Genomic DNA, 12,458 nt, shown 5'->3' on the forward strand with positions numbered 1-12,458 from the left:
GTCAATTTAATCATCATGGTATATTTTATGAGAATGTTCAATCGGTATGCCGTGTGTTCATTTCAGTGAGAAGCGGGCGTTTGATCGCACTCATAAAATGCGGCGATCATGCATAGTAATTATACATTTGCTTTGAAAAATTCAAGTCCTTGGACTTGGTAAATATGGAACTTGAAGAAACAAGACAAACTACCGTTCTGATTTAAAGGCCGACGGAAGAAGATACTTTCAACAATCTGTTTTAAGGAATGCTTTACTTAATTTATAGTTGTAGGGTATATCTGATTAGAATTCTCGGCCCAGTAACATGATGTTGAGTCTAATGCAACTATAGAGTTATGCCCGTTTCATAAAACTTGTCATCAGTGACAAGTTGTCATAGATGTGACAAGCTACTGAAATCCTTGCATCTGATTGGCTGAGAGCAAATTTGTCATAGATATGTGGCAGTTGTCACTGATGACATGGTTTTATGAAACGGGCCCACGTGTTTGACTATATATATATTTTTTTTTCCTTTTGTCATTGAAGCAACGTTTGATTAATATCGCGCCTTAATATGTGACGAGTTTGTTTGCAAAAACCGATAAGTCCATATTTGCCAAATGGAGATATTTGCGATTAAAGGTCAAGAAAAATAAAGAGAATAATAAGAATTTTTTTGCTTCTTTTGACCATAACTTCAAAAATATACCTTAATATGTAGTGACCAATATATCATTTAAACGGTATTATTTTGTACTTTATGACAGAGCTCGTACTTCAAAATCTTCAAAAATGGACTTATCGGTTTTTGCAAACAAACCCTTCATGTGTTCATAATACGTACCTTCGGAGTTATATGCCTATTATCTAAAATGGGGATTATATAATACTGTTACGTTACTGTAAATATTCAGCCTTTAGTTATTCCGACAATTTCTGTTCCAAGTATCCGAACGATGACTTGAAAACAATTAGGGCCCACAAGAACGTTCTGAAATTCATTGTACACTAGCAATGTATTTACCTACTGGATGAGCAGACATAAAGAATGCCCATAGGAGTTGTTTGTTGCAACATTGGACGAAAATAATGCTCGAAACTTGCAATCGAGACGGAAAGAACATCATATTTTGTTACCAAAGTTCTGACGAAATGTTTGTCATATTGACAAACAGAAATCCATTGCAAGTGTTCAGTCGTTACTTACGATAAAATGATTCGGCTGTCTCGACTTCGGATGTTCATGTTAATGTCTAATGATAACGTCATGGTCACCAAATATGTTGTTGTGTATACCATACTGTAAATATTACACGCATATACACACACACACATACACACAATCATGTACACAATGTATGTATATTGTACACATATACATTGATAGCATGTCGATGTTGTCGCATTACAATTTCTGCCTCAGTTTACAGCATGATGTTTATACATTGTATAAAGTATATATTAGAATTTTGAAGGGGGAAAATGAAATATTCAGACAGAAATTAGACACACAGAATCTTTGCATCATGATATATTCTGATGGAGTTTCACCGTTTGCTTATGTAGTGTGGAGTGGTGAAATATCTACTGTGCACATACAGCACACACTTATTCTGATGGAGTTTCACCGTTTGCTTATGTAGTGTGGAGTGGTGAAATATCTACTGTGCACATACAGCACACACACACACACACACACGCTTACCCCCCCCCCCCCCAAAAAAAAAAAAAAAAAAATCGAGATATAAAAAGAGTCCACAAAAAGCTATTGGACAAATAAGATTTATTCTTATAATATGCGGATATACATTTCATAAAACATGATCCTTTTTTCTATTATCGAAATAATCACAAAAAAAAATACGTATAATGTATACTGTTCCTACATTCAAATACACATTTTAAGACATAATAATGATATGATTTCGGTATACATAATGCAGATTATAATGCTTTGTGTGCTTTAAAATAACATCTTCCTATTCTTAAACAAATATTACAAATATAATGTTAGAATTTAAAAGCAAACAGCACAATGAGCATAAAAGATAATACAGATATCAAATTTCTTATAACTCGACTATGATTACTTATATACAGGAAAAAAACCAATGATGGACTTTCATTTCTCATTCCAGCAAATCCTTTCACGCACGGAAAGTAAAAAAAAAAAAAAAAATAGTATTAACCCAAAACATTTAAATTGTCTTTAAAAGACTTTGTTGTAACCCTCTATGATATGATGCAACCTTCTACAGTTATGGTTTATCATGTTTATTGACAAAAATAGTGATATTTCCTTATACTTTAGGTTGATTTTTTTTATATGGTAAGATGTTTTGTGATACAACTGACCTACACTATCATATGCATCAAAATAGAACATTTTTAATACATCACCACACTGCTCTCAAAGGTAAACAGTACCTTCAACATGTGAAGAAAAGTAAAATAGGTCAGTCAACCCAAAGCAAAGTGCAACAGAAGCGATTATACCACAGAGGCACTAAAGAACATAGTAAAAGTTCCCTAAAGTTTGAGAGGTGAATCAGTGGAACTGTACATTCAACATCAGAATTCCTCTAGGCTGTTATAGCCATAATTATCTTGTCTGCTTTCATTATTTTTTTTTTTCAAATGCTCTTTGAAACATTGAGTAAAGCGCTTTCATTATCATCCTAGTTATTGTTCTTATCATTGGTGCTGCATATACGTGCATGACCCTCATCCATTGGTCGGCGCAGGAGTAATAGCTTGTACCCTTGCGTGCCAATTTTTAACGTTGCTCTGATGGGCAATGTATCCGGATCGACTCAGAAGACGAACAAGTTGCTGAACAGCAAAATGCCTACAGGATTAACGAGCCATCTCCGACTTCTAGAAAGATACGTGTATACACATGTAGCGAAAGATTGTAAGCAATCGTATAGTGCTAAGCTGTGGCGACAATGCTTGGGCATGATGGCCGCCTATATAGTTTTATAGGAATTCATCCAGGCTCCATGAATGTATTTGACATTGGAAACTTCATCTCAAGTCGATGCGTGATTATGCTTCCTTTTCTGGCAGCAAAAGAGAAAGAGAACCATTGCAGATGAGTATCAATGAATTCGATATGGTTTCCATGTTGGACTAAGGTCAGATCGATCCTGGGCAGGTCTCTGTGAAGATTTGCTCATTGAAAAAGAAAGCCTTAATGCGCAGTATGAATATACTGTATGCACTATGCCTTGATGAGGAGCACGGAAACTACAGATACTGGAGGACTGAAGCAAATAAGGCCGTGGTATAATATGGGAGGGTTACAGCTCATTATTCCGAAGGTTCGTTATTCCGAAGGCTCTTTAGTCCGAAGATTCGTTATTCCGAAGGTTCGTTGTTCCGAATTTCATTTTCGGATTAACGAATCTTCGGAAAAACGAACCTTCGGAATAACGCCATGAATGTTCGGATTAACGAACCCTTTTTCATTTTCGGATTAACGAGCCTCTATAGGTATAGGGAATTTGCGTATTTCGGATTAACGAACCTTCGGAATAACGAACCTTAGGAATAGCGAACCTTCGGAATAACGAACAGCACCCATATGGGAGACACTTGCTCGACTGGGTTGACTGCTGTCTTCCAAGGTCCAAGGCTTGGAAGTGGATTTGCTATGCAGGCGTTCACAACAATTTCCTGCACAACAAGTAAACAGCATGGGAAGGACACTAGGGCCCCATTTCATTAAAGATGTTATATAGGATGGCAACTCTTGCTGGAAGGCAACTTCCCATAGCAACAGCCAATCAGGAAGCTGGATTCTTGTCGTTACCATGACAATAGCAAGAGTTTCTATCATATCAAGTTTTTATGAAATGGAGCCCTGGGCCTCATTTCATTAAAGATGTTAGGATGGCAACTTTTGCAGGAATGGCAACTTCCCATAGCAACAGCCAATCAGGAAGCTGGATTCTTGTCGTTACCATGACAATTGCCATTCCAGCAAGAGTTGCTGATATCATGTCAACTTTTTTATGAAATGGGGCCCAGAAGTGAGAAGCACATAATTCATGTCAGGGCACTGCAAGAGAGTGGATATGACATCATGCAGATATTTAAGAGAAATGCTGAATTTCCTAGAACCAAGGAATTCCTCATTTCGAGGGAACCATGCATTTCAGAACACCATATTACGACTGGTGTCACAGCTGATTCCCTAGCAATGTGACGCTGGACACTGCAAAAGGCATGGGGGAGATCTTGAATGGCATGACGGATGGGAAGTGCGTCACAGTGTAAATACATAATTATTTAGGACTGGCCCGGGATAGGACCTACGTCCAGGAGAAACGGTCAAGGTGTGACACTGAGTTCAAACCACTGATCTCTATGTACAGTAACAAAGATCAGTGCATGGTACACAGCTAGACATCGGCGAAGATCGGCAAAAGAGGGAGAAATCAAAATGATCGATCCTCATCTCAGCGACTCATAACCTTCGGAGACGACAGGGCAATCTCATTAAACCAGTGGAGTACGAACTGTACAGCTATCCTCCAGGACTCTTCAACAATAAGTTCACCCCCATGACTAGCAACACCAGCCACTGCCCTCAGTGCACTACAAAACGCGCTTCAATAGAAGCCGACCTGCTGATTAAGTCACGAGACCGACACCCACGAGTCATACAGCCCACAAGTCATACAGCTCACAAGTCATACAGCCCACGAGTCATACAGCTCACAAGTCATACAGCCCATGAGTTCGACACTAAGCCAACAAGGCCCACGAGACCGACACATTACGCGCCGTATTGTATCTGTCGAACTCGTGGGCTGTTTTTACCTAGCGTCGAACTCATGGGCTTTATTTGCCTAGTGTCGAATTCATGGGCTGTATGACTCGTGAGCTGTATGACTCATGGACCTGTTTTCAAAGTCGAACTCGTGGGCTGTATGGCTCGTGGGTGTCGGTCTAGTGGGATATGACCCCGCTGATTATAGTATGAAGATATAGCCATCTCCGTCACTGAGGAAGCATTACCAAGTACCCCAGCTCTTCTTATTTTTATTCTGTATTCATTTAAGTGCGAAAATATTACAAAACCCAATTCTTCAGCCTGAACATCGACATGGAGTAAAGGCCGAGATGCTTTGATGTGTCGGCTCTCACCTCCACATGACACTTGGTCCGCAGGTAGGATTTTAAACAATAGAATTCTTCCTTGCTATTCTTGGCTGCGATACAACGAACCACACACACGCGGCTTCGGAAAGGGAGATGCCCTCCCTGCGCAATGGATGGACTGCGAAATGGATGCACTGCGACTTCTTCGCACTGATAGAACTTTCCAGAAACATCCAGAAGTTTCCGGAAATGCAAGTAACAGAAAGGCTGACATCAAATCATGGAACTACCTGTAGCTTCATGATCAGTTCTGCTATGGGGAAAATGCCTCCATTATAGGACAAGGCACACGAAAAACTATACATGTACCATATTCTTCTTCAACGCTTCCAGGGGAAGGTAGCGCGTGCGAAGTATTTGTGAAACCTATAGGGTTCTCCCATTAATAAATGCAGACGCAGCCTTGTTCCTCCACGGACAACGTGCTGTCTTGCAAGTTGAACAATGGATGGGGAATGAAATGAAGCCATCGGATTTGGAATAAGTATTTGTGAGAAAGATGGGGAATACATTTTGTATGTTCCAATATACGTACTGCGGACAAAGATACAGCTCCGAATGAACTCGAGGTAACCTCAGAAGATACAGTGTCAGCGGCAACGGCAATGAGACAGGCTTCAGCATTTTTAGTCAGTTGTACAATATTTTGCAGGGAGAATGGACTTTATTGCACATACGTATGACGTGGAGTATGCAGAGGTTCTTCTAAAAATACCCGCGCACACAATGTTTTTCAAGTCATATGATGAAACTGTCCCACTTTAATGATGACTATATAGAGTAGGAAATATTTCTTGCAAGACACGGATTATGTACATTTGAAACAAAAAGACTGGTGAGACTTCTTGTAAGCATAAAATGAACGTATAATGCCGACGAGAAGACGCTTCTTTTTAAATTAATCGACCGGACGTATCACATTAATCATACCGATGAGATATATTCAGTGTGAAATACAATTCTTTGATATCAAATACTTAAGTGAGGTTTTACATTCTCTGAAAATTGTTACATTGACGTATTTTTCGCCAGAATAAAGAAATCACTGTCTAAATACATAGACCGCTTCTTGATCAATCACAGTGCACCGTTTTATATTTTTTGAGAAAGTCAACACTGAATGACTCCGCACAAAAATATGACACGGAACAAAATTACTTTTATATGAATTTCAACAGCCACGTAACTTATGTATAAATGAAGTATGCATACACGCTCCCTTGCTAAAGGTACTGCAACAGAGACACAGATTGTGTATTTTGTGAAGGCAATTATCATTTATCTCATATAATCTAGATACGTTTTATTCATTTTCAGGCACATGATTTCATCAGACTTCATTTCTTTATAACAGTTTTGGTTGCTTTAATTATAGTTACCTTAACGGAAAAAAAATGGGTTCTGTTGGAAAACTTTTCGAGCTTGTTTAATGCTTTATTTAGTAATAGAAGCTTTGATCATCTGGAAAAAAAAACTGCTTTATGTGATGTATACAGTATTGCAAATCTTTCGTAGGAACGCCTTACTACCACCGACTTTAAAAGGCATTTGATGTTCTCAGGATAGCTTATAGCACCCTATTGCGTGGGGTCAAATTGCGTCGACCATGGTTGTGCTCGTGGAGCTGAATATACACTAAACGTAGTTACGTCGTCTACGAGTAACAAAAAGCGATACAAGTACCAGATCCGCATACAATCTTGCAACTATAATGTAATCTGTAAACCATTGCTAATACCGCTCATTATCGTGCATTCTAACGATTTCACAAACATTTCCAGCAATGCGCTACCAATCAATTCCACAATATGCACTTCGCTGCATCGACTCATAACTTGTACTATCCTGGAAGTCATATATAGAAACAATGATAAGTCTTGGTCATTGAATCTCGTTTAATAAGTTTATACCGTGATATTTTATTAGCATTATTTTGTCCACACACTGTAAACACCCGTTTTGAGAGATTTGCCGACCGTGGAACCAGAACATGCCCGTCAGCATTCTACCTAGATTTATACACTTCAGTTTTGTTTAGTTTTATCGAAAAACAAAAACAAAAACAAAACAAAACACATACAAAAACAAAAACAAAACAAAAACAAAAACAAAAAACTACATTTTTGTGAGTGGGGTTCCTGAGAAGGCTACTGACCTCTCGATCCTGGCGGACTGGTTAGACGATCAACGTGTTTTAGGATTTGCGGATGCTCAAAACATGAAAGATGGCAAGATAGTAATATCTATTCAGCAGATAGCAAGATACAAAAAGGTTATAATATAAAGCCTTATATACTACATTGTAGTTTGATAAAATACAATCATAGAGCTTACATGTATGTAAACTACTTACAGTATGCGTATAGGGAAGGGGGATTTGAATAATAAAATATGAGCACAAGCAAATCTCTTTACAAGTTGTATAGTGAAAGATTTGCATTTGAAATAGACTATAGCTTGAACATAATAATAGTGGACAGGAAGAAAGATTAACATACATGTATGAAAACTAATTACAGTACGTAGGCCTATATAGGGAATTAATTAAGGAGGTTTTTTTTATATATAAAAGAAAGAATATGAGCAAGAAGGGAAATATCTGAACATTGTATATTAAAAAAAAATTGCAAATGACAAAATGTTTTAGACTAGCTGGAGCATAAAGAACGTGGACAAGAAGGAGGATGTAAACTTGGTGGCATATTTTCATAATCAAGGTCTCAAGTATTTAGATGTTTTGATTTTTAATTTTGGAAAATAATTATGTGAAGCACTTCTTCTGGGTTGAAAAGGGTGATAGTAATACGGAATCAGATAGGAGATCTATTATAGTAGTCGTGACGAAATGACTTTCATGAGAAATGAGACGAAAATATCTTCAGGTAAGACTACTTCTAACGTGAATGTTTACTCTGAAGTAGTAAAACAATATTTAGTGATATGTTACCGCGGTAAGAGGGGAAAATGAGATAAGACAAAGGGTACATTCTATTTTGTGAGTTTTCTGCACAAATAATGTATGATTTATTTTACGACACCTTGAAGCAGCACTTTGAATTCTATCTGGAGGGATTTGCAATTTGGAATATTGCAGGGAATAAGTGTACACGTATATAAATTATCATTTGCATTATGTTTAAGATAATAATCTGTATTCATTCTGTTAAAACAAGGAAAAGGACACATTTTATACATGATAATTTGCAAGGAAGGTATGGGAGAGGTGCAGTATTTTTTTTTTCTGTAATAAAACTTCAATCAATGAACACGCTAAGCTGTACACTGAATGAATATGTTGACTTGAAATGACTAGGCACTATAATTTATAAAACTTTATTTTTGGAAGCAGTTTATCTAGTTGGCAAGTGTTATTGAAACCATTTGGTAAAAGATTGTTGAGTAGTTGTTTTTTAACAACATTGACAATATAGGTTATAATGCTATGATTATGAAAGCAATCTATCACATTGTAATAGCTATTGAAACTTGTTGAGAAAGAAAAATATATTGTTTTGTAAGATTCTGTTCATTGATGAATAAAAGAAAAAAATCCTGAAGCAAAAACAATACACTCGTAACATATCATTTTCAGTGTCCAATTAACCAAATCCACCAGCATAATCTAGAATTGTCCTATTTCGCTAAGGCACATTAACTCTAATGCCAATTCATGCAACTACAGCTGTGAAGGTATATACTCTAGGGTCTTGAATGGAACTATAACATTGTTCTCTGCCTTTGAATCAATGGATATAAACATACACATCTATAGTATTACTGGTTATATAAATCCTACAAGTATAATCTTCAGCATAATACAACAGTAATTTGAATGCATTTCTATGCAAATTTATGTAAGTCTTACTCCTGAAAGTTACGCGTTTATACTGCAGCAATGATTCTTAACATGGAAAACATGATTACAGATGCAAAGGTAACCATCTCATAATACTCAATGAAGATATGAAGATACACTGTATGGGCATGGACAGCTATGCACACTGTATGCCAATCATTTTGCATGCCTGTATAATTATGCAAATGTGTGCAAAATAAATTATGTAGATCGGAATACCCTAAATAGTTAATACTGATATCATGATTGTGTTCTTTGAACTCAACATGGGTGTAGACATAATTTACTTTCTATGGTTTTCATGTCCCAATACCGACACATAAGTCGGTTACATGGCAATCATTTTGAATTTATGAAAATTAACACATTTATGCATTAATCTACACCTCAAATTCAGTTAACTTTTAGAATACTCTCTCAGTGGCTACCACTTGAAACACAAGTGGAATTCTTTCCGCTGTAATTTGTTTTGGTTATTTCATATTTTGACTGGACTATCAAGTGTCTATAATATATTCAAGTCATTGAAATGAGTCAATCTTCTTTGTGTGTTGCAGGGGCACACACAAAAAGGGGGCATTTGATCACTGTGTCTAGGTATCATCACATCCACATTTATCTTGGCATGCTCATTAACCCATTGAGGACGGACTGATTTTGCTACAACACAAATTTCCCATACACACCTGCCCAAGTATACTTGGGGCTTGTCCTCAATGGGTTAATAACAGTTTATTCATGATTATGTCATTGTAGCCAAGCCATGACAGACTGCTTTGGAAGACTCTGTAGAGTTTACATTTCCATGCATATTTTTACATACATGTACCCTGTATACCTCACAAGCTGAACATGTAGAACAACTTTATAAGAGCAAATACAAGTGCATGAACAATAGTAACTTTAATTTGTGATTGTGTATGTGTATGTGTGTGTCTATGCATATGCACCAAACTGTTTAAAACAGTAAATTTATGTTTATTTTCATGTGTCCAAACTTATAGTAAGTTTGTAGAAAAGAGCAACTTTGTCTGGACATATTATCCAGAACTTCATATCCCTGAAGTTGACCCACAGTGCATACTTTCAGGATACCAAAGAAAAAATTCACTCTGTGCAACTTTTTTTTTTGTGTGTGTGTGTGTGGGTTTCACCATGCACGGTGATAAAATTGTCACTCAGACAGGTGCTACTCAGTATGAAACAAAATAATATATTGCTTCTTCTGCAAACAAGCAGTCTCACTATGTGATTTGTAATCACACATAGTTTGTACAGGCTAAAAGACATCAGATGTAAAAATAAACTATAATACTATACTGAATTTACCATGCAGTAAAAGTTGTATTCACATAATAATAATACCTATACTAAAATTGTATTCACATAATAATAATACCTATACTAAAAATAAAATACCATGAAACAGCATTGCATAATATATGCTCCATGGAATTTTTTGTTGTGGTTTGCCTAGACAACAGTGCCACAAGGCTGCTTTTATTTACAGTACCTGATAATCTATTCTACAGCCAATGCACAAGCATAAACAAAATTCAGCACGTTATACAGCTGCAGGTCCACAAAGGAACCACTCAAATGTACAGTATATTTAGTTCTTGTACCTTGTGTGTGTGCATGCAATGCATAGCACAAATATAAAGCAAATTATAATAACTTGAAACTGATACACTACCTATAATGCACACAAAAGCACCCATGGTCTGTCTGCAGACAGTGGCATTTAAAAAGAAGCAATGTTTTGTGCTTTGAATGTTCACACGTCTAGAGTGTTGGCAAGAAATTGGTGAAAGCCATTATCTCCCTGAACTAGTTAAAAGTTCACCATGTGGTGAAAGGGTCAACGATACAAGCACAGGTCACTTTTTAGTGCAAGTTGCTGGTATTTTGAATACCGGTAGGCCTAGTAAAAAGATGGTGAAAGTTGGCCTTCAATATTTGTAAGTACAATATAGAAGACAAGCAGTAAAATCTTGTTCAAAATACTATAGATATACTCTGTCACACATCAGTTTCATTTTTCATGTCATTATGTTTCCTTTCTCACTATTCAAACCAATCATAAATTCAGCACTTCTAATGAAGCAAGAACCAAACAGCTGTCAAAGAAGGATATACAAATTGTAAAGTTAAACCAGAGCAAATTGAGAGTAGTGCACATGTTGACTGGACCGGGATGCCATCACTTTTTCTCTACACAACTACATTCTGGCATAAGTACACAGCCCTTCATCTCATAATACATTCTGATGAACTTCATTAATAATGACCCTTGACCTCAAGGATTAACCCTTAACCATGTCTGCATACTGGAAATATTTTCCAATTCATTTCTATTCACTTCAATAAACTATATCACAATTGGATATCCTGGTTGATGTTGTTGCATGAAAATGACATTTTGGTGACCTTTGACATTTTATCTTGCACCCTTGCCAACGCAGGCTGTTAATGTTTATTAATTCTTATGCTTCATTCATAACACAATTAGCAAAGGACATTCCCAGCTGATTTTATGGCTAGACGAGCCCAGATAAATTTACAGTAGAAAAGGACACATTTCAGTAAAGTGCAACAACCTTTGATTGTGATTTTTGACCTGTTAGAAATCATTATCATATTCATGCAAATACTTTACTTTTGATCTTTTATACCCTCTCCTTCAAAGTGGCATCCACTTTGGCAACTTTTAGCTGAGTAATGGCTGAAAAATGATTCAATGCACAGCAACCTAGCTGCAAACTTGACCATTGATTCTTCACCGTTACCATGTTATACTGTTATCAATATAGACTTTATGTCTACCGGCACTTATTTCTACCCTTCTACTTATGTTAGCACTGAACAGTCCTATAGAATCTGCAGTTACAGCTGATAAATGTCATTTTCACCAAAGGTTCGATGACCTTTGACCATTGACCTTGAGAGGCATTTTTGCGCAAGTATAGAATCAAATCAGTGCATCACCTACAACCAATATAGCATACCTTTGCCAGGTATCAGCGTACCAACAGAATCCCATGAATAGGCTTCTCAAATACTTATGATAACACTTGGAAAAAGCAGGAAGATGGACTAGCAGACAACCCAAAACTTTGCCTCCAGCATTTTTTTTTTTTTTGATGGAGGCACCCCCCCCCCCTTTGCACAAAAACAACAACAAAAGGTAATGTCCTTCCACAAACAAAACTTTTGTTCTTACATTGACCCCAAGAAATTGGGTATTAAACACAGTCAATTTACATTTATATTATATAAAAAAAAAAACGACAACAATAAAGGAAGTGCTGAGATGTCAGATACTAGTATGCAAATAAGAATATGTAATGGCAAGACAGTATTCATATTATACCTTGAATTAAAGGTACAGGCATGAATGAACATGACTCCAACTTAGAGAAACCATAAGCTATGATAGGTGGTATAG

Source organism: Diadema setosum, chromosome 12, assembly GCF_964275005.1.
Source record: "Diadema setosum chromosome 12, eeDiaSeto1, whole genome shotgun sequence".
NCBI lineage: Eukaryota > Metazoa > Echinodermata > Echinoidea > Diadematoida > Diadematidae > Diadema > Diadema setosum.